We start from the raw sequence: 21,768 nt of genomic DNA on the forward strand, positions 1-21,768 counted from the left end.
ATGGTGCAGCTGCTTTGGAAAACAGTCTGGCAGTTCCTCAATATGGTAAACATTATTGATTACTTTTCTATCTTTCCTTTGTTGTAAGGTATGTATACAAAGCTATAAATTTCCCCCCAAGTGCTGTTTTAGCTACATCTCACATTTTGATGTGTCATACCTATTTTTGTTCGGTTAAAATATTTTCTAATTTCTACTGTAATTTCTTTCAGTGAGTTGTTTAGAAGTAAATTTCTTTAAAAAGTCACACGTTATGATCATATGAAGCTCATTAAAAAAATACATGGTTGGTTTCATAGTGAAAAATCACGCAATGTAAATTACAAGTGAGTCATGAAGCATTATGGCTTTATTTCAGGTCCGACCAAGGTGTCCACTTGATAAAAATGTATTACAGACCTAAGCCCCAATATCTCAGAATGTGACTTTATTTGGATAAGGTCTTTGCAAAGATAATCAAATTAAAATAAAGTCATTAGAATGGGCCCTAACCCAATATGATTGGTGTACTTATAAAACGGGGGAAATTTGTAGAAACACACACAGGAAGAAAACCATGCGAAGATTTGAGTTAGGCAGCCGCAAGCCATAGCTAGGAAAGAGGTCTGGAGTAGATCCTTCCTTAGTTCCTTGAGAGGGAACATGGCCCTGCCAATACCTTGATTTCAAACTTCCAGCCTCCAGAGCTGTGAGACACTAAATTTCTGTTACTTAAGGAGGAAAAAAGCAATGTGAATCACCACATAAACAGAATCTGAACAGATACAGAATATTCACTCATTTGATAAAATTCAACACTGACTCATAATTAACTCGCTCAGAAAACTTTAAGAATATATGGAAACAACTAAAATCTAATAAAAGTTATCTACTAAGAAAACTACAAATACCATACTTCATGGTAAAATAAGATCAGAACCAAGATAAGGGTGTTCTCTATTACCGTTTCTGTGTTAACATCTGGCCAATGGAGAAAGGAAAGCAAAAGAGGGCAAGGATTTGGTACCGGAGAAAGATAATGTCACCAGGCTCTAGTGGAATAAAACAAAAATCCTGTAAGGGCTAAGACGTACAGGGAGCAAGAGTAATGCTTTCACAATGAATATTCATTTACCATCATTATTACCAGTAGGAATGATGGTAGGACACACTTGCTGTAGCTGGAGAAGGAAAAAACGGCAGACTCTGAGGTCTCAGAACCTATCTGTCGCTCACAAGTAGGCCTTAATGTTATTACAAACTGACTCAACGCTTATAGCCAAGCCATGTTGTTCTCCTGTTGGACATAAAACCATCTCAACATTCAAATCAGATAGGTCACTGTGCAACCCATAAGACACCAACCATCTCCTTAAATGAGTGATGCCTATCCTTTACCAATTGCAGCTTTATCCTCACTGTAGTCTGTCCTAACTATAGATAAGACGTATTGAGATACCCAAGCACAGAATTGCCCCCACTTTCTGACAGTACCCAATCCAGAGAGGTTCTACTTCGTCAAACCCTCCCCCAAATAACCCAAGCTATACTATACTACAACGACTAAATCCCATAGTAGGTTTTTTCCTAACATCCTCTTACTGATGTGTCTCACAGTTTGAGCATTCTCTCTCAATGCAACAAATAATAAACCCAACTTGTTCATTTTCAGGTGTTCCATTGTTCCTTTGGCCGCAAGGCATAAAACAATGGCCTAGCCTGTTTGCTGCAGGCCAATACAGCTTGAGAACCTACCACTTTGTCACAGTACTTCTGGATTTTGGTATACTCTGCATTCATTCTCTCACACTAAGAAAATTGTATTTCTCAGGCTTCCTAGCCTTTTAATTCAAATTATGGAACTGAGTAAAACTATTTAGGAAAACTTATCTTGCAATTGAATAGAAACTTCAATGCAAAATTATCATAAGCACTATTTTAAGGATTATGAATTGCAGTCTAAAATTCAAACTTCAAGTTTTTTTCCACTCACTATCCATTCTAAACTCATGCTAACTGAAAATTTTTCTGCAAAGACACAATGCAAATTTTACAGTTACTTTTCCTTGCTGACCCCAAACACACAAAATAATGAAATTTATAATATAAGGAATATGGTTACCCTTTAAATATTTTCAAATATTGAACTGCAATTCTTTTGGACTTAGATTTCATAATATCCACATTTCTCAGCTGTATATGAATAGCTAGCAGTTATTACCAGTTGCATTAAAAGTAAGCTTTCCTCTAAAAATAAGTGTATTTTCATAATTTTTAGTAACCCCGTTAAGAACATGAATTCTGCAGACAGAAACATAGATTTGAACTCCCGCTCTCTCTCCCATATAATTAGGTGACATACAGCAAGTTACCTAACATTTCAATTTTTAGTTTCAGCCACTTTAAAAAGGAAGTATCAGTCAGTACCTGCCACAGAGGTTATAGTGATGATTAAATGAGATTCTACATATTAAGCACTTAGAACGTAGTAAACACTCAATAAATGTTATTTTAATTGTGTATATTCAGGATGTTTTTAGGCACAAACTACATAATCTGAGGAAAATTTCTCTTAAATACTCTTATTTTCTATATAAATTAGAAAATCCAACATGCAAATATCACCACCAAATAACATTTAATAAACTGCCACCACCAAATGACATTGACTAAAAATAAGTATAATCTAAGCAAGCTAGTTTTATCAACAAAATTGCCACTCAGTTCAGAAACAATAAAATACTGTACAGAATTATAGAATAACTACCATCTATACCCACAAGGGAGCACACTACAGCCATTTACCAGGTCTTTTATAGGTTCTAAGTATAATGAAAAACAGACAAAGCAATAAGGAAGTAGCCTGAACAACCAGTTCAAACTAGTTCAGCCATATCTGTGCAAACCAATCAGTAGCAGGTTTTTAAAAATCTGTTTTGCATAAGCAAAATATATTTGAGAGACACATTATTAGAGATGGGTGTGTTACCTGCAAATAAGTCTCCATTGCTGCACTATGGGAACAAAACATTTCTAAGGATTATTTTAAATATCATCACCTTGTAACTGAGATGCCATTCACAAAACTATTTCACAAAAGAAATACTTCTGTTTTAGGTGGCAACACTAGAATCATGAAGTTCTCACATGACTGTAATTCATTTTCCCAGAAAAAAGCATTCATATTTTACAGTAGAAAATGTCTGCCATATCTGGAAGTAAATGTATAAAACGTGATGAACTACTTTCTACTGAAAATATTTTTTCATGAGGAAGATAGTCAAAAAAATGTTTGTAAGTCCTTACTCTGTATATTTAGATTCAAGAACTCTGGGGAAATACCATCACTAATAAAATCTTTTTCTACAGCATTCACAAGGGTTTCACTTTTACCAAAGGAATTTATATTTAAATAACCAAGAAGGGTATGTTACCTGCAAATAAGTTTCTATAGCTTGGAAGTTTTTTTTCCAATTTTGGGTAAATTATTTTAGGGAAAGCCCAACGAGCCTCTTATTTAAGTGAAAACATTATTTTCTTCTCTGCTTCATCCCCCTCCACACATTCCTTTCACTCTTCTTTTTAGCGAAGAGACCATAGCTATGAAACAACAAAGAGAAGTATTACCAAAAGCTGTAATGTCAAAACCTACAATCTCCAAGCTCAAAAAGGCTCAGAATTTAAGTGGCTGTTCAAGAGCTGCTCACTAACTCAGCCAATCAGCAGCCAGCATTCTGATTCCTGCCCAGCAACAGGAGACAGACAATAAGGTCAGAGAAACATACTTAAAACCTGGATCTGCAATACTTCAGTGAGGTTCTTTTTCTTTGTCTGATATAAGTCATCTAGAACATAACTGCATAAAATCCTAAATCCACATACAATAAAATATAAAACATAAATAAAATTTACACCTTTTATGCTATTTTAATTTATGTTCCTTTAAATATCCATGAATGTTTCCAGAAATATAAATCAATTTCCTATCTAGGGGAATGAGTGAAATAGAAATAATACATAACAAGAACATCCTCTTCTACAAAATTCAAATGTAAATTTATTTTTAAAAATCCATAGTCATCAACATTTATAAGACACTTATAACTAAAAAGCCAGCGAAATCTTAAATTTGAATAAAAAAATTATTTTCATAGCAATAGTGATTTCACCTATCACTATTGCTATAGATTTCCAATTCCAAAATTAATAGTATTCTGAACCCAAAGGTTTACTGTGGCTAGCATTATAAAGTGTTTTGTTGTCTAGTGCACTGAACTGACTTAGTTTCATTCATTTAATGAAATTAAAATGTCTGATTCTTGACAAACTAAGTTGTGTTGTAAGTACAATTATTACATCCTTTCCTCCTTAATTACCTTTCACAGCAGGTAACAAAAAGGTTGCATGAACTCTTTCCCCTTTGGAAACAATAAAGCAAATGTGTGGATTACACAGTAAATAAATATGTAAATTAAAGGGTAATTTTTCTTATTTACATCACTCTACATTCCTTTAAAATAAAAATAGCCAATCTGTCAAAATATATTTTTTCTCAAATTCCCTACCTATCAAATTTTCTCAGTAAACAAGTTTTTAAAATAAACCTCATTTTTTTTCCTCCTTCAGTTATAGATGAACCTAGTAATTTTTCAAAACGTACCCAAGAAGGAGCTTGCTGCAGCCATACTCTTAGTTTACACAATCTCCCCATAGGCAAAATAAATCAGCAGCTGCTTCAATGCTTCAGTCCGGTGAGAGAGCTGAAATTCACTGTCTGATTGGCTCAAAGCCGTAGTTGCCTAAAACCAATCAGACATCAGCAGCAGAACCTTGCCCAGCAACAAGGGAAGCAGATGAGGGCAAGTGCTTTAACAACAATCCAAATTATGTGAAAATATACATGAACAATGAAACTGAAACATATCTGTAATATACCCCCGGATTCTTTCTATAACAGCTCTACTATAGGGTTTTTTCTGCTAAATAAACGAGAGTCTGTCCTACTGCTTTCCAAGAACAGTCTTAAACTAACAAAACAATATGAAGTAGCAGGATTGTTGGGTCAAAATGCACACACATACAAACACTTATTAACTCAAAGTTATGGATACCTGTTGAAGTATATTTTAAAATAAAACTTAGCAAAAACTTATAAAATGTTAAGCAAAGCCATTTCAGTGGACTTGACACTCTATCTTTGATACATGCATTCCAATTACATTCATGTTAACTGACATTAGTATAACATTATTCTGAGTAATAGCATGCAGAAAATAATTTTTATTCAAATTTGAGTTTTCATTAAATGGCTTAAACATAAGTCAATAGACCTAATAATGGCTTACTCATAAACAGTCACTTAATGCTGATGATTCCTAGCCTCTAGAAATGCAACTAGATTCTTAAGTTTTCAGTTAAGAACTGTGTGATTTTATTTTGCACTCCTAAATTTTGAGAATTTTGCAACAGTCCTGAAAACAAAATCATAAGGAATAATCAGTGTATTGTACAATAAATGTTAATAATCTACTCTACTGTTTACTGCCCACTGAGACTGGTGAACCTGATAATATAATGGTTCATTCACTTTGATACTTATCTATTAAAATTGAGTGAACAGACTTCCAAAATTTTTATTTTAAACACTGGGTATCTTTGTTAATAATTATTTTTCTAAAACTGTAGTAAAACACGATCACTAATTGCACTAATTCTGTTAAAAATCCCATTATTCTCATACTTTCTGGAAGTTCTCTCTCCCAGTCACTCACAAAGCACTGGCACTATTTTCTTGAGGACCCAGAGCACCAATAGTTCAGAATTCAATTCTTCAATTCTACTACGCAATGGTTCTCTCAATTGCATAAAAACACTGTCAAGAGCTATCCTACCATATTTTTTAAAAAATATTAATTGGTGAAATCTGTTCTTTACCTAATATTCACAAATTCAGTAAAGTATTGAGTGGTCATGATTATCTGACACCTCAACAAATAACCACTTCTGCCTGTCATCAACTTAATACTAGCTAGGGCAACAAAATGTGGAATGGAATATCCCCTAACGAAATTTTAAAAAAATAAACAACAAAGTAAATGGTATTTTGCTTTACCACCAATTCCTTGGGCAAAGCAAGAGCAAATCATGCTCTTGAAAGTTTGGTTACATCAAAACCAGAATGCTCACTACACTAACCTACTGCATTCACTGCTATGTTTTGAGAAATTCTAGGGTAGTCTACATGAAAAAATACAAGATACCTTAAAATCACTTCTCCAGTGTAGTTTTGGGATCACTCTGTTATATAGGCAAATTAAAACTGATCCCAAAACATGCAATTTTAGAGTAACATTTATCAAATTACATCCTCTTAGAAAAATTAGACAGTTATCCATCAGGGCCCTCTCCTCTAGCTTGTCCTATACTTAAATGAAATTCCACCATCTATGCAGACAATGAGTGAAGTTACAGAAGGTCATGTTTTTAACCGACACTTTTCAAGGAGCAAATTATATGTCATACACTATACCAAGTCATATTCTTTTCTCATTTAAGTGACAATTTGTACAAATTCAACTTTACAATGATCTGAATCAATACATCAATACTCATGTTGCTATCATACCTTCCATTACACAAATAATTGTAACTTAGTAAGGTCAACCAGCCACCCAAGTCAGCACGAAGTTGTTTTTATTAGCATAAGCACCCTTCTTATGCATTTCAGCCTTTAAATTTTGCACCCATGGGGTGTAGCAAATCAACTGTATGATAATATTAAGCAATAAACTATATATTTGCCACAATTTTCTTCTCTCTCTCTCTGAAAATGAAGAAGTCATTTAATATAATTGCTAAGGCAAATCTATAAAGACAGAAAGCAGATTAGAGGTTACCTAAGGTTGGGGGGTTGGGGAGGAAATGGGGAGTGGCTGCTAAAAGGTACAGGGTTTCTTTATGGGGTAATAAAAATGTTCTAAATTTAAGTATAGTGATGGTTGCACAACTCTGAATATTTTTAAAAGCACTCAGTTATACACTTTAAATAGGTGAATTGTATTGTATGTGAATTATATCTCAATAAGTCTGTTATTTAAAAAAAAGGAATAGCAGTACAGTTGAATATTTTGCTCTTCATTTGTTTTTAACCCAACTTCCCTTTACTAAGTCACACTTCTAACATGGACAAAACAACTATACCAAGAGAACTGAGTGTTGGTTCATACTTTAGAAAGTTTACATTGTTAAGGCCAACAAGTACATCTGTAATTATACCAATAATGAAAGGCTACATATGTAAAATTAACAGCAGCCCTGTTTTCTATGTACTTATCTTAGATAAGCCACTCTTTTTCCCTGTCCTAAATGGGACATAATTCTATAATATGCTTATCTCTCAGGATGGTAAGGATGGACATGAGATACTCGTAAAAGAACAAAACATTTTATTAACAAAAAGATAGTACTGAACATGGTGTGGATGAACACTCCATGTATATATATTAATAACGTTTCCTACACATAGAAAATGCAATTAACTGTCTATTACCAGAAGGACTAGACAATCAGTCTCAAGGGAAACAGAAGCATTCTCTTCTATTATACACTGGCACTATAACCAAAGGCCTTATATGTAATTAATGTTGATAAATTTGTTTTAAAATGAGGTATACTTACTGAACTTTCTGGAGTTATATAAGGCTTAGTCACATTTTATCAATACTGTTTTTATTCATCTGATGTGTCTCGCCACCATCTACTCTAATTGCCAGTACTTTTAAATGTATCTTTTTCGAAATAATTATGCTAAATGGACTTTAATACCTATACTTATGTATTGTTTAATCAAACACTTTGGCACATCTCATCATGTACCTAGTATAAGATTAATACATTTTAAGTGTCCAAAGCTTTGTTGTCAGAAAACATACTAAAATATATTGATATCATTACGATGTGCTTTAGAGGACATTTAACAAAAGAATGAAAAATAAAATAAATATTCTGGTATAATATTAATGAACCTTATGTTGTCTGGCACATAGTATACAGTAAGTAAATACCGGCTAAAAGAATGATGATGCACTATATACATATAATTAATATCTAAAATAAGTCTTAAATAAGAAAACTAAATTATTCTTTTAGGAAGCAAAGATAGTAATCTAGAATATTTCTGACAGAACTGTAAACTATCATGCTGGTGACATATTCACATATAGAGGACAACCTGTCTGGAGATTCAGGATGCTTATTCACTAACAAAAAGTAACAATATATACCCCTTTGTACATAAAGCTGCCTCTGACAGAGTACAATACAGAGCACCATTAAAATTAACCAAATATGACACGAGAGGCATTTTTTAAGCCTTAAAACTTGTTCAGATAGTTTCATTGCATATTTCAAAATAAAACACCAGTTTTGAAAGAAATCTACTTTTGTTTATTACTACACAATGATGAAAATAAAATCTGCCTTAAAATAATAAATATACTCCAAAGGGAACCCCCTGCAGCCATCTTATCAGTTCTCTCACAGCAACAGAAGCTGAAATACAATTTGCATAGTCACTCTGGTTGGCTAAAGAAAGCAAGCTCTTGTAACCAATCAGAAAGCTAGAAATTAGGCAACCATGGAGAAAAAATTTTTAACCTGCCTAGCAACAGCCTAAAAATAGAAACAATATACTAGTATGGATCCCAAAATAGATGTGAATATAAGAGCAAAGCTACCAGCAAAAACAATTTATTTTCTTGGGGAAAAAGATGTGCTTTGCATTTCATCATCCAAAATATTAACTTGGCACCTTTTCTTATTAAATTGCAATTAAAGAAAAATGAATGCTAAGCTAAATAAACAGGCCATTTTCAAGTTACATGCCGTTGTCCATATTACTTTATTTATATATGTATACGTGTGTATGTAAATATTTGTTTTTCTTTTTTTCAGGAGAATAATGAGGCACTTTGATCACAGTTCTAGTGTCTCTAATCTCTAAAATCTGAACAACACTGCATTTTTTACTAGCACTTTTTCCCTGCAATTATTTGGGAATCTGAGTTATGCGTAAGAGACTGTTCGCTGTGTATTCAAAATACAAAGATTAAATAATTTATCACAGCAGATCTCTAAATAGGGTGAGGACTATGCCTTATTTGTTTTTAACAGACACTTGTTCCAACATACAGTATCTTTTATACAGTAGGCATTCAATAATTATCTTCTTAAATTAAAACAACTCCTGTCAGTGAGGAATACAAATTATTGTTTATGTCAAGTAAAAGTTGAATCAAACATATAAAAATATAATTTGTACAACAGTGCTATTTTTGATTTTTCAATTCTGTCTAAAGTAGGGTAATGTTAAAGTTGACAACGACTGATATGATTTATTCTGTTACTCAGAAAAGGGAATGTACTTCATCATTCTGACTTTGCAACCTAATTATGCTTAATATGCATGTTTCCTTGTACATTCCAAATTTACTCAAGTGGATTTTAGATCCTAAAGATGTCAACCAATGTATAGTCTAATTTAATAATTATGAAGATTATGGGCCAGTAAGAAATGACCAAACCACAAAAAAAAAAGGAAAATAATAAACTTTTAATTTCAAGAATTTAAATTATAGCTGCTAAAAGGATGGTTAGACAGTCAAGTGATTTGAAAACAAATGCTGTTTATCAAAGTACATATTCTACGCATTTCTTACATCAAACTCCATCAATGTGTTTTAATAAAATGGGAAATTAATTTTAAAATGTTTTCTTTGGTCACTATCTGTTATGCAAAATGAATTCACATATTCAATACTAAAGGAATTTACAATTTTAATTATTAAAATTATATGTAAAGGACTTACTTTAATCATGAATAAAGCTTAGAAAACATGCCTTTAAAACATGTAAGAACACAGTTGTTGTTTTTTTGTTTTTTTTCCAGTTGTGTAATTATTTTTATTAATTTAACAGATCAGCAATAATTAAGCTTCCTTTAAGGAGTGCCCTTCATTAACATTCATGTTAATGAATTGTTTTCAAACAAAAAGAGGAACATATATTTATTATCTTCCTCAGCATTTAGCCAAGGTAAATATTATTCTTCAAAACACAGTTCATAATATTTAAGCAGATTTTCATTTTTGATTAAGTAAATTGTAACATAGAATTATCATTATCTTTTCAGTTCTTTTTTTTTAGTTTCATGTGTACAAAACACTGTAATAATTAGACATTTATCATTTATATCCCTCACAAAGTGGTAACTCCTCTCCCCCAATCTACTACCCCTCTCACATCTCCAACAGCCATTACATTTCCACTGTCTCTATTCCTTATGCACAGACAGTTTTAAGTAACAAAAAGAGCTCCAGTGAAGGATGGAGAAAAATTAAATGAGCAATCCACTGAGTAACAATCCTTTTAATCTAAACATTTAAGAATAGATTTTAAAGTTAATTTTAACCAAACATTTAAAAACATACTGTTATTTTTAAATACTGGTCTGGATGAAAAGTAACTTATTGTCTTATTTATTTTTCTTTTCTTTTTTTTAAATTTATTTTTAAAATTTATTGGGGTGACAATTGTTAGTAAAATTACATAGATTTCAGGTGTACAATTCTGTATTACATCATCTATAAATCCCATTGTGTGTTCACCACCCTGAGTCAGTTCTCCTTCCATCACCATATATTTGACTATTTATTTTTCTTAATGTTCTATTCATATATTACTTGGATATCAGAATCTAGCTACAATTGTATTCACATCTTTAGGATAATTTAAATCTTATATGTACGTAGATTTTGTTTACTTATCTGAATAAATTATAATTCTTATCACAAAGGAAAGTAATATGCATTAAACTATGAGCTACAATTGGGGGGGAATATAACAAATGGGTCTAATTTTATAACGAGGCATTATAAGTGGGAAAAATTATTTTATAATTCCAGGCATGTAAGTCAAGTATCACTTTAAATATAAATCTCGACATTTCATTTTTTCTTAGGTATTATTTAAAGTAATTATAATACTTCTTAATTTCTACTTATACTGTCCAGTTTTATTTCAAGAGAACAGAAAGCACAATACCTGCAGAACAATATTTATAAAGTAGTCACATATCTTACCACGTACGAATCTGAACTTTAGTGGACTGAACAATCAATAGCACCTTAGTGTTAACAATTAGTGCAGTAAATTAAATGCCTTGGAGAAGTTTGGATAGTTCCAGAAAATTCACCCTCCCTCTCCATTCTCTCCCCGGTCTTGGCCCTCTTCCTAAGAACCCACAGGAGTTTAAAATGTCAACTGAGCGCCAGATGTTCTGTGGCCATAACCTGTATGTACAGAAGTCTAATTTTAATAACAAATATAATTAAACTGAAAGAAATAACCCAAATATTTCATATTCCGGGGAAACTCAAATTTCTCTTTGTACCTATTATTTTCCTGTTATTTTTTCTCTTCTGTAGCAAAGCAATATTCCTGGTATGTTACCCCTCCTTGTAGATCTAATACAAATCACATTTACTACAACTTTTCGAGCTAATCCTATTTACAAATCTGTATCATTCTTCCATTAGAACTTAAGAAAAAAGCTATGCTTTTGATAGCAAGATATCTTCTGGGCATAACTCAAAATGCACCAGCACTTCCCCAGGGAGCAAAAGAAGAAAAATTACATTCCCATTCTAAAACTTTCCTGGCAAATAATGCCAGGAATATAATATACGTGTTTTTGGCAAATGTTCCTAAGAAGCTTAGGTTGGGTTGACAGAAGCTACTATCAAAAGTTTATGACATATTTTAAGAAAATATAGAGTTCCTTTATTCAAAACTAAGAATTGATTAAGCTTTTAGAACCTAAAAAAATCTGCAGAGATTTGACCAAAAAACACTATACTTTGGAAACTCTCTTGACCCATCCTCCTAACCATCATACTAAATAAGCTAAAGTTCTCTACCCATTCTATAAACATATTGACTGATAACCACAAATACACTGAGATCTCAGGTTCTTCTGCCCTCATCTAAACCTGTTCATTAGTTGTGCTTGTTACTCAATTCAGTTATACATTTTTACTAAAAATTACAGAATACAACTAAATTTTGTGTAAATTGATGAAATATGAGTGCAAAAAATAGCTGCTAGAGATGCATCAGTAAAAGAGACTGCTGCAGAAAAAACACAGATGGGGGGGTTTGGTTTAGAAAAATTATTTAACATCTTTAGGTCTAAAGTTTTCCATCTGGAATAAATGGAAATTAAATTAGGAGACCTGAAAGGATCCTTTTAAAGTTTTTTGATTCTTAAATAAAATTTTAATCAATTCCACTCCAAAATACACTGCTCTACTGAGGAATAGTAAAGACAGGTTGGTGTATTCACGTATTCAATACATGAATATGCCATGTAGGTTATATAATTATAGGAAAAATTTTAATACATTTCAAAAAAACAATGTGTTTAAAAGTACAACATATATGTATATGTATATAGGGGTGTCGGTTAGCTCAGTTGGTTACAGTGTGGTACTCTTAACAACAAGGATGTTGGTTCAATCCCCACATGGGCCACTGTGAGCTGCAGCCTCCACAGCTAGATTGAAACACCTACTTGACTTGGAGCTAATGCGTCCTGGAAAAACACACTTAAATAAATGAAAGTTAAAAAAAAAAAAGTACAATGTATATAGCCTAACATTAAAGTGTTATGGCATGTAGACTTCAATATATAAATACAGAAGAGAAATATAAACAGTAATACAATACATAGATATCTTCCTACATGAATGACCATGAAAATTCGTAGAAGTTCTCTATTGTCCATTAACTGCCATCTCTCTAAGATAGACTGTTTAATCCTAATACTAAAAAAACACGCTTTCAAATGTGTAATTGCAAACAAGGCCTCTACAGTGCCCTTATTATCTTCCTGATAGGGTTAGTACTCCCAATTTTTGTGAGCCAGATTTCTGAAAACTGTGCATAAAGAATCATTCAAATTCAAATGGAAGGGGGAAAAAAAGAGTACGCCTTTCTTTCAAATCTCAATTTCAATTGCACTTCTGCTCATAACTCTATTTATAATTCAGTTATATCCACAAGACTTCACATGTAGTTGCTAAGCAACAGCAACATGCTGAGTTCAGGGCTATTGGAAATCTGGCTCTCTGCCACATGAAAATATTTAACTGAGCCTAGAGCCTCCAGAATTTTAAAAAAGAAAGGGAGGGGAACATCCTAAAGAAATACAATGCTAAACACAATAAGTCACCAAGCTCTTTGCAAGGAAGGGTTCACAAACTCAGATGAAGGACTTTATTTCGGTATTTACAAGTATTTATTATATTTCTCTCCTAAATTTGTCTTTTTAATGTTGGAATAATGACTCTGAAGCTATTCTACTGGAAAACAGAAGACATATGATTAGCCACGTCACTGTTAATAGCACAACAATTGAGTCAATAACTATTATTGTGCAAAGAATAGCCTTTAGAGAGACCAGGAGAGCAGCCTGAGTGGGAAATGACTTTCTATGTTGGATCTTTAAGGCCAGGAGACAAAAAAACTACACATTTTCTTCAAATTCCTTTATCCTTGTATGCCTGGTTAACTACTAAAAGAAGGGATAAATTTTTTATTCCAAATTGAAGTTTTTCCATTTTAAATGCCTTTTAATACTTAAAAAGTTAAGCATTTTCAGAAATTTGTTAACCCAAAATAGTTACAAAAATTAACTGTCATTTTCAACAGAAATTGAGAAGGCACTGAATATGGTTCAACATTCATTCACTGATAAAAATAAAAGTTAACATAAAGATTGTTCCTTAAACTGATAATAACTACTTCAAACCAATAGGAAACTTCTGATTTAGTGGTAAAAAACCATAAGCATTTCCATTAAAGGCAAAAACAAAAAAGTGTGATAGTATCTACAACAGTGTTCTAGAAATCCTGATCAAAGCAGTAAGAGCTCAGTCAGAATATATAATGAAGAAAATATTTAATTCAGAATAGCAAGAAAAAGGTATCGAGAAACATTAACCTATATGAATTCAGAGGTATGAAAATATATGAAATATTAGAGCTATGTTGGATATAAGACTCAATATAGAAAAAATATTAATTTCGAAGATACATAAACTAAACACAAATTTTAAGAAATAATTGAAGAATAAAAAGCATAGCAATATGGGATTAGTATCCAGAATAAAAAAGAACATCTATTAGTGAATAAAAAGGACAAACAATTCAAAAGAAAAATAAACAAAGAAACATAAACAGGCATGTCATAAAATAACAAATATAAGATGTTCTACCTCACTAATAATCAGGGAAAGAGAAAATACATGTTTATGGATCACACTGGCAACTATTTATGGTTATCAATAATGTACAGAAATGAGTAATCTCATACACTGTTGTTAGAAGACTTTATTGTCATAACCTTTTTTATGGGAAAATAGGCAGGAACTGTGCATCACTTTGACACACCAAAGAAAGTTTGAGATATTTATCTTAGGATAAAATGTTTAAAAAGGTAACGTATCAGGAAAACTATTGCTACACTGTAATAGAAAAAAAACAAACATTCAAATTTAATATCCATCACTAATAGTTTTTTAAAAATACTGGAGCATCCACACTAAAAAATAAAGGACACTAAGAAATTTAGAATTTTAATGTACAACAAAGCTGCTGTAGAACTCAAGTGCAAACTCTGGAGCCAGACATACCTTTTTGAATACTGGAACTACCATTTCCTAATTAAGTTACCTGTCGAAGACATTTACCCTCTTCTTATTTGAGTATCCTCATCTATGAAACTGAGACTATAATGTCTGTCATGAGAATGTTATGGGGGTTAAATGAGAAAATAAATAGAAAGAACTTAAATATATAAGCAGTCAATAAATGTTTCTGGTTTTCATACCATTATGTTTTAATACACGAAATAACTCCTGTTTTAAACATTTATGTATACAGTCAAGTGATATTTTAAAGTCTGGAAGGATAAATGCCAAATTAAATGCAATTCACTAGGGGTGAAGAAAAGAGGATATAAATACAGACTTTCACTTGGACTTGACATGTTAGTTTCAATTTTCACAATGAAAATACATTCATGTAGTAATTTGTATCTTAACAATTAAGCTCATTCGACTTTCCCCTATCTCTTCCATGCTAATGTTAAGCCAGGGCATTAGTGTCATTTATGAAAGTGGATAGGGTAGTGACCAACATAGTTGTGACACTAAAGCTCCAGAAGCAACAAGGAAGGGATACCATCCAAAATTCATAGCATATCCAATGAGCAGCAAGTACTACTTGTCCACACCCCCCACAATCACTTGAGTCAGTATCCCACTGAAGTAAAACAGGAAATCTCAAATACAAAAATGAGTGCAATCAAGTATTTAAAAATAATAAAAAAAGGTAACAAACCCCACAGGCAAAAAACTAGTTAGTTAGTAGCAGAATGGAAAGAAGACATTTTAAAATAGTATATCAAGTATCCACAAAGTGTATGGGATGTTATTTCACTCATAAACAACAAGCAAATGTAAAAGGAAATCAATCTGAAATCTTAAAATTTCAAAATATGAGCTTCAATGACACTGCTGTAGCGACCAAAGTTAATCAAGACCAGATATCCTCTCAAAATATTATACAGAGAAAAAACAGAAAAGCTAAGAGATATGGGGGACATACCCAGAAGCAACAACTTTTCACTTTAGAGGAGTTTTAAAAAAAAAGAACTGAGAAAAAAAAAAAGAGAGAATAAAATTAAAAAAAAAAAAAATCACAGAGCTAATATGCGTATATATATCTATATCTATATATATAGATATAGATATAGTATATATACACAGAGAGTGCCTCCCAAAAAAGTATACACATTTTAAGGAAAAAAACTGTATTAAAATTGTAATAATATATACTGATAGCAAAAGATGAATACAAGTCATGTGTATACATTTTTTTGGCATCCCTGGTGTACACACAGACACACACACACACACACACACACACACACACACTCTTTCCACAGAAAATGCCCACTGATTAGCAAAACAGACTAAATTAAAATAAGTAAAAAAAACCCAATCTTTAACATCTAGACATACTGTGTTAAGATTTCAGAAAACCAGTAAGAGGAAATGCTAATAACTTAGAGTAAAAAAAAAAAAAAAAAAAAAAAAATTCACTACAAAGGAGTAAGATTAAACTGACATCAGACTTGTCTTCAGCAATACTTAATGCTAAAATAAAAAATATCCTCAAAGTTCCAGGGGAAACTTATTTTTAACCTAGAATTCTATTGTTAGAAAAACTAGCAATGAACAAGGATAGAGAATTAAAGATATTATTCTGAGTAAAGTCTGAGATAACAGACCCTTGTTAAAATAATTTCATAGATATACTATACATACAAGATAGCAAAAGACCCTGAGAAAGAACTCAGATATGGGAAACAGCAATGCTCCAAAAGACTAGCAAAACTCATGGAGAGGCTGAAATAATTTAAGGATCCATCATCTTTAAAGTAAGTATTGTGAAATTAAAAACCCCGATAATTACAAAATGGGAATTAACGGATTTCAGAGTTGTGGAATATGGGACAAAAATAAACTATCAGTCTAAAAATAACAGGTTTCAAGCTGGGTAAAATTACAAAAATATCATCACATATGTACTATAAGCAAGAGACACTTTCTAATAAAATAGCGTAATAGAAAGGTTGAAAATTAAGGGATGAAAAGTGATACACCAGGCAAATGCTAACAAAAAAAAGGTTAACTAAACATATAAAACCTATATACAACATATAAAAAAAGAATTCAAACTAAAAATCAAGTGATAGTACAAAAAAGTATTTCCTATTGATAAATGGTACAATCTACTAAAAATAAGTTATCTTTGATATACCTAAATATCACTTCAAATCACTTAAAGTAAATATTTTGCCGTGTATAATGCACTCCCATATATAATGGGCACCGTCATTTTTGGCCCAACCTTTCAGGAAAAAAACTCTTAATTTTTTAATTCAAATTTTTAATTGTTTACATTTAGGTACTTGTTTTTGTACTATAAAGGAATTTTAGCATTTATTTTTTAACATAGTATGGTACCAGAAAGTTTATGTAACAAATAATTATAAAACACAAGAACAGATACAAGGTACAAGAAATTTTACATACTGGTAACAAATTTATGATATTTATGCATCATAGAAGGCCAAGAACTCTTCCTCGTTGAAAGTTCGTCATAAATTCGACAAAACCGATTATCATATGCCAGGGTATTATTTTGCATACGGATATTGTTTGAGTTCTAGAATTACACTTTAACTCATAAGCATAAGTAAAAGAATTAAAAGCATTTATATAGATAGGGAATTAGTACTACCCATGTATAATGTCCATTCTTATTTTTCCCTCACAAATTTGGGCCAAAAAGTGTACATTATACCAAGCAAAATACTGTATATATATCTAACAAACCCAGAATATGCATTTTTATGAATACATCCAACATACATTAATATTGACCATGCATGTAGTAACAAGGGAATATTAAATTCAAAGACAAAAAGAAAAAAATCACACAAAGCCACACTCTCTGGCCATAACATAATAAAGTTAGATAATGAAATGAGAGGGAAAGTATTGCCTTATAAATTAAAAAAGCAAAATCTTTTGGATCAAGGATGAAATCAGTGGTGAAAGAAGAACAACAAAGTAGTAATAGAATACAACCTAGGGAATTCAACTAAAGTGATATTCAGAGGAAAACCTTAAATGCATATATTAATTTAAAAAGCACAAACTCAAAAAGAAGTAAAGGAGGAAAGATAAAATCCAAAGCAAGGAATTAAAATAAAAACAGAAAATTATGAGGGAAAAAACATCACTCAATGAATGAAACCAAAAGCCAGTTTCTGAAGACTATTAAAGGGGGAAAACATCACAAAGGAGAATGGAAAGAAAGCACAATAAACAATGTTAGAAATTATGAGACATAACCATAAATATAAGGTAATACACTTGGTTCAAATATTCAAGTGTATTAAAGGTGAAAAAGCCTGAGAGCTTTTAATTTACTGCAAACTCAATACGATTCAATGGTGCTAGTTGGTTGCCAAAAATGTCAATGCAAAGTTAAACTGCGGACAGAAATATACAAGGAGAAAGGAGCTTTTAAAAACAGTAGGTCGGACAAAAGTATGACCAAGTTAAAGAATGAACTAGAACATGTTTGAGAAATAGTTAGGAAAATGGAGGCTATTTAGCCTAAAAAACACAACAGAATTTTAATGGCTTTCTTTAAATAGTACAAATCTGTCCTAAAAGAGACAGATACAGAAAAAAAGAGACAAACACAGGTAGGGGTTACAGAATCAAAAACAGTGAAAGGCCAATTTTATCTCAAAATCAACAAATGTTAATTTGTTCAGAAGTCCAACAAAAGGAGGAACTGCCTTATGAAATTAGAGACACTCCCTTTCTGTCATTAGAAATGTTGAAACAGAAACTAGGTATTAACCTGTCAGGAATACCAAACAGAAGATTCCAGTGCAAAGTGCGATGTTAGACTACTTTACCACTTAGGTCCATTTCACTTCAAAGATTTTGTGATTCTACACTGCTTGCTAAATAAATTTTGTTGCCTAAAAGAAAACACAAAAACTAAAAACTCAAATTTTGTCCGCTAGATTTTTGGATCATTCACACTCAACTTCAAGCCTCAAAGATTATATATCTTTATGCTCATCACTTTTGTCATTGTCTTATGCTTTCTTTTAGGTTTATTTGTCTACATACAAGACTCGTCTCTCCTACTTTCCCTCACCTTACTTTGCTATGACCCCTAATTCCAATAGCATGCAATAAATTCCTGTTTTGGTCTAATAACTCCTTGCCTCTTTACCTATATATAAAAACCAGTCACTCCATCTTCCCAACCTAACATTCTCCCGCACAATGGCTCAAGAAATTTCTGAAAACATTTCCCAACATTGGGAACATTTCCCAACACCAAGAGAAGCATGACGTTCTCCCTGTCCAATCTCAAACACGTTAGTCAAAATTACCTTTCTTTCCTCATTACTCCAATCCTACTGAAATTATTTACTGAGAGGAAAAACACACACAAACATATAAATTTTTATAGTTTAGCAGAACATATATTAAATTTTTTAAAGCCCAAGCAACGCTGGTCAAAAGGCCACAGGAAACAGTTTAGCCCCTGAAACACAAGTGGGGATTCTTTACAGCCGGCTTCTAGTTTTTAAGTACCCAACCACAGTTGTAATAAATGACTAATTGCCTTTAAGAATCAAGAGAACTGGAAGTTCCACCTAAAACTAACACTTTTAGGTTGCAGAAAGAGCCTGCTGTTTAATTTCTATAGAGAAGGAGGCAAAGAGCAGGAGGTGCCTCATATTAATGCCTTTCCTCCTCCACTTCTCTAAGCTAAACTCACTCCCACTCTTTACTTCATCCTACTTACCTCCCCACACTCATTCCCCCCAAATTACTGTATCAATCAATCATAGATTTTATCATTGGTCATACTGATATTGATTGATACACATACTTGCATAAATATTCGTATCTTTACAGTAATGATCATGTATTTTTTATTTTGTACAGCTATTTATTTTTATTTCAATGAGATTTTTCTGTATGCAATTTTTCAGGCATACAAAAAAAGAACATAATAGATGCCTGCGTACCCTTCACTTAGCTTTAGGAATAAAATATTAGATTCAATAGAATTTCTAATTAATACATTCTAATATATTCTAATACATTTCTAATTAATACATTCATTTTACTTTTACTTTTAGATTTAAATGATGGTAAATTTAATGATGTCCAATATGTGGAAATGGAAATGATAAGGGTGGTACTGGAAAGCTTGACCATGTTATATGTATAAATATACATTATCTAATGAATGTCAATGAGCCATTTGTTAAAACATAAGCACTCTGATTTCGATGATGAATTCAATGTGGTAAGTTTACACTAAAACTTTACAGTTCAGTAAGGTTACAAAATGTCACATCTCTGTATGTACTAGTCACAGGACTATAATGACAAGAAATCTAAAACTGATTTCTATATAATAGAAATGTACTCTATGCATTAGTAATATTCATATTTGAAGCCTACTGTTAATTCATTTTAATTCAAACCCGAGGAAAATTAGAAAATGAAAATAACTTTTTAAAGACCAAATCTAAATATGGCATTCAAAATCTGAAATCTAACATTAAACAATTTTACCAATCCTGGTGCTACTAAAACTAAAAACGAAAAACTTCCCAATAGTGAGAGAGATATAAGGCCTGAGGGAGTGGGGAAGGAGGAGTGTCAGAAAAAGGACCTGAATCTCTTACCTGTGGTCAGCTTGATTTAGAGAAAAAGACTCCTCTTCTATAAACCACTGCTACTTAGTTCATTTGTATAAACATTAAAAGTTAATGCAGACTTCTAGATCAGACTTCTTGAGCCTAAATTCCTTATTTGGTTCATATTCATAAGAGAAACAGGAATACAGTAGATTGGCTACATATTAAAATTCCTTTTAAACAGTGGTTCACATCTGTTGTTTAGTTTGTGCAGCAAACATCCCATTAACCACAAAAGCCAAAAAACATCATACAGTATGTCAAAGAAGCTCACAGCATACACAAAGTACATCTTTCCAAAGGACTATTCCAAGTGAAGATGCCTAGAATCAGACTTCTTTTGTACTGCTTTCTATGCTGCCAACTATTAGGTCTGCAGTAACTGTGGGCAGTTAAGTACCTCCCACATATTATCCAATAGTATCAAAAGGCATAAATCTATAAAAGCAGAACTAAAAGCTTAAAAGGCTTATAGCTTCTCAATATTCCACATATTCATTACCAACTGTGGAGGTCTCAGTACTCCTATTCTAACGCATCAATTCTGTTCTTTCACTCCAAAAGGCTGATTCGTATACATTCCAAACAGAAAATCCATGACACATATTATTTGCTGCCCTAGTACAGCCCTACTGCAGTTACAGCTAGCTGGCGCCAGTTAGGACGATTTACATAAAGCAGTCCTCATTTCAAGACCAAACTAAAGGAAAATCTGCTGAGTAAACCCTCCCCCATTAGTTCCCCACAGGCACTGACTGGCTCTAGAATATACCTAGTTATCTATTTACTAATATGATTCAAATCCAGATAATAAGAGAAAATCAACTTATAATTCTTACATATAATTCTATATAATTCTTATATAACTTAAAATTCTACCCCCACCACTCCCCAAAAAATGTTTAAGTCCCAGAAATATTGAAAAGCCTTAGTTTATTTGTGGCATAGGCCAACATGATTACATAAATCTAATGACTGCTATTTTTAACATTATTTAAAAGCTGTGCTCATTTTACTCTACAGCTACCTTTCAAATTTTGTTTACTAATCACTTAAATAGTAAATGATCATTAAACAGATTTGCTTTTAGAAACACATTGCTTTATGTTTCACCAAATAGTAAGACAATGCATCTTCAGGTATCACTATTATGGATAAATAATTCAACATACTACTAGTTAATATTACTAAAGCAGTCTCTCAAACTCAAGCACATTAAATTTTGTGTATTGTTTTAAATGACCAAATCTGGCTGGGCAAGTATTGAGTCATTATCTATAAAGTCCTTTCAATTTTTTTAAATATTACTTTATGGACTACTAATAAATAATTCTGTATCTCCTCTTATATTT

The 21,768-nt window shown here is 32.0% G+C and overlaps 1 protein-coding gene across 4 annotated transcripts in view; it reads right to left on the reverse strand.

Annotated features, from left to right (window-relative positions):
• ATF7IP (activating transcription factor 7 interacting protein) overlaps positions 1-21,768 on the reverse strand; it is a 115,387-nt gene that overhangs the window by 70,737 nt on the left and 22,882 nt on the right. The window contains exon 1 of one of the 4 annotated variants that reach the window (XM_019744729.2): positions 20,405-20,536. The exons of 1 other annotated variant lie outside the window; for it this stretch is intronic. The gene's annotated coding sequence lies outside the window, so the exon portion shown is untranslated. Of the gene's footprint in view, positions 1-3,413; positions 3,533-4,639; positions 4,740-20,404; positions 20,537-21,768 lie in introns of those variants that run through there. 2 more of the 4 variants (XM_019744728.2, XM_019744730.2) reach the window with 2 other exon arrangements.

Source organism: Rhinolophus sinicus, linkage group LG02 (genome assembly GCF_036562045.2).
Source record: "Rhinolophus sinicus isolate RSC01 linkage group LG02, ASM3656204v1, whole genome shotgun sequence".
Classification (NCBI taxonomy): Eukaryota; Metazoa; Chordata; class Mammalia; order Chiroptera; family Rhinolophidae; genus Rhinolophus; species Rhinolophus sinicus.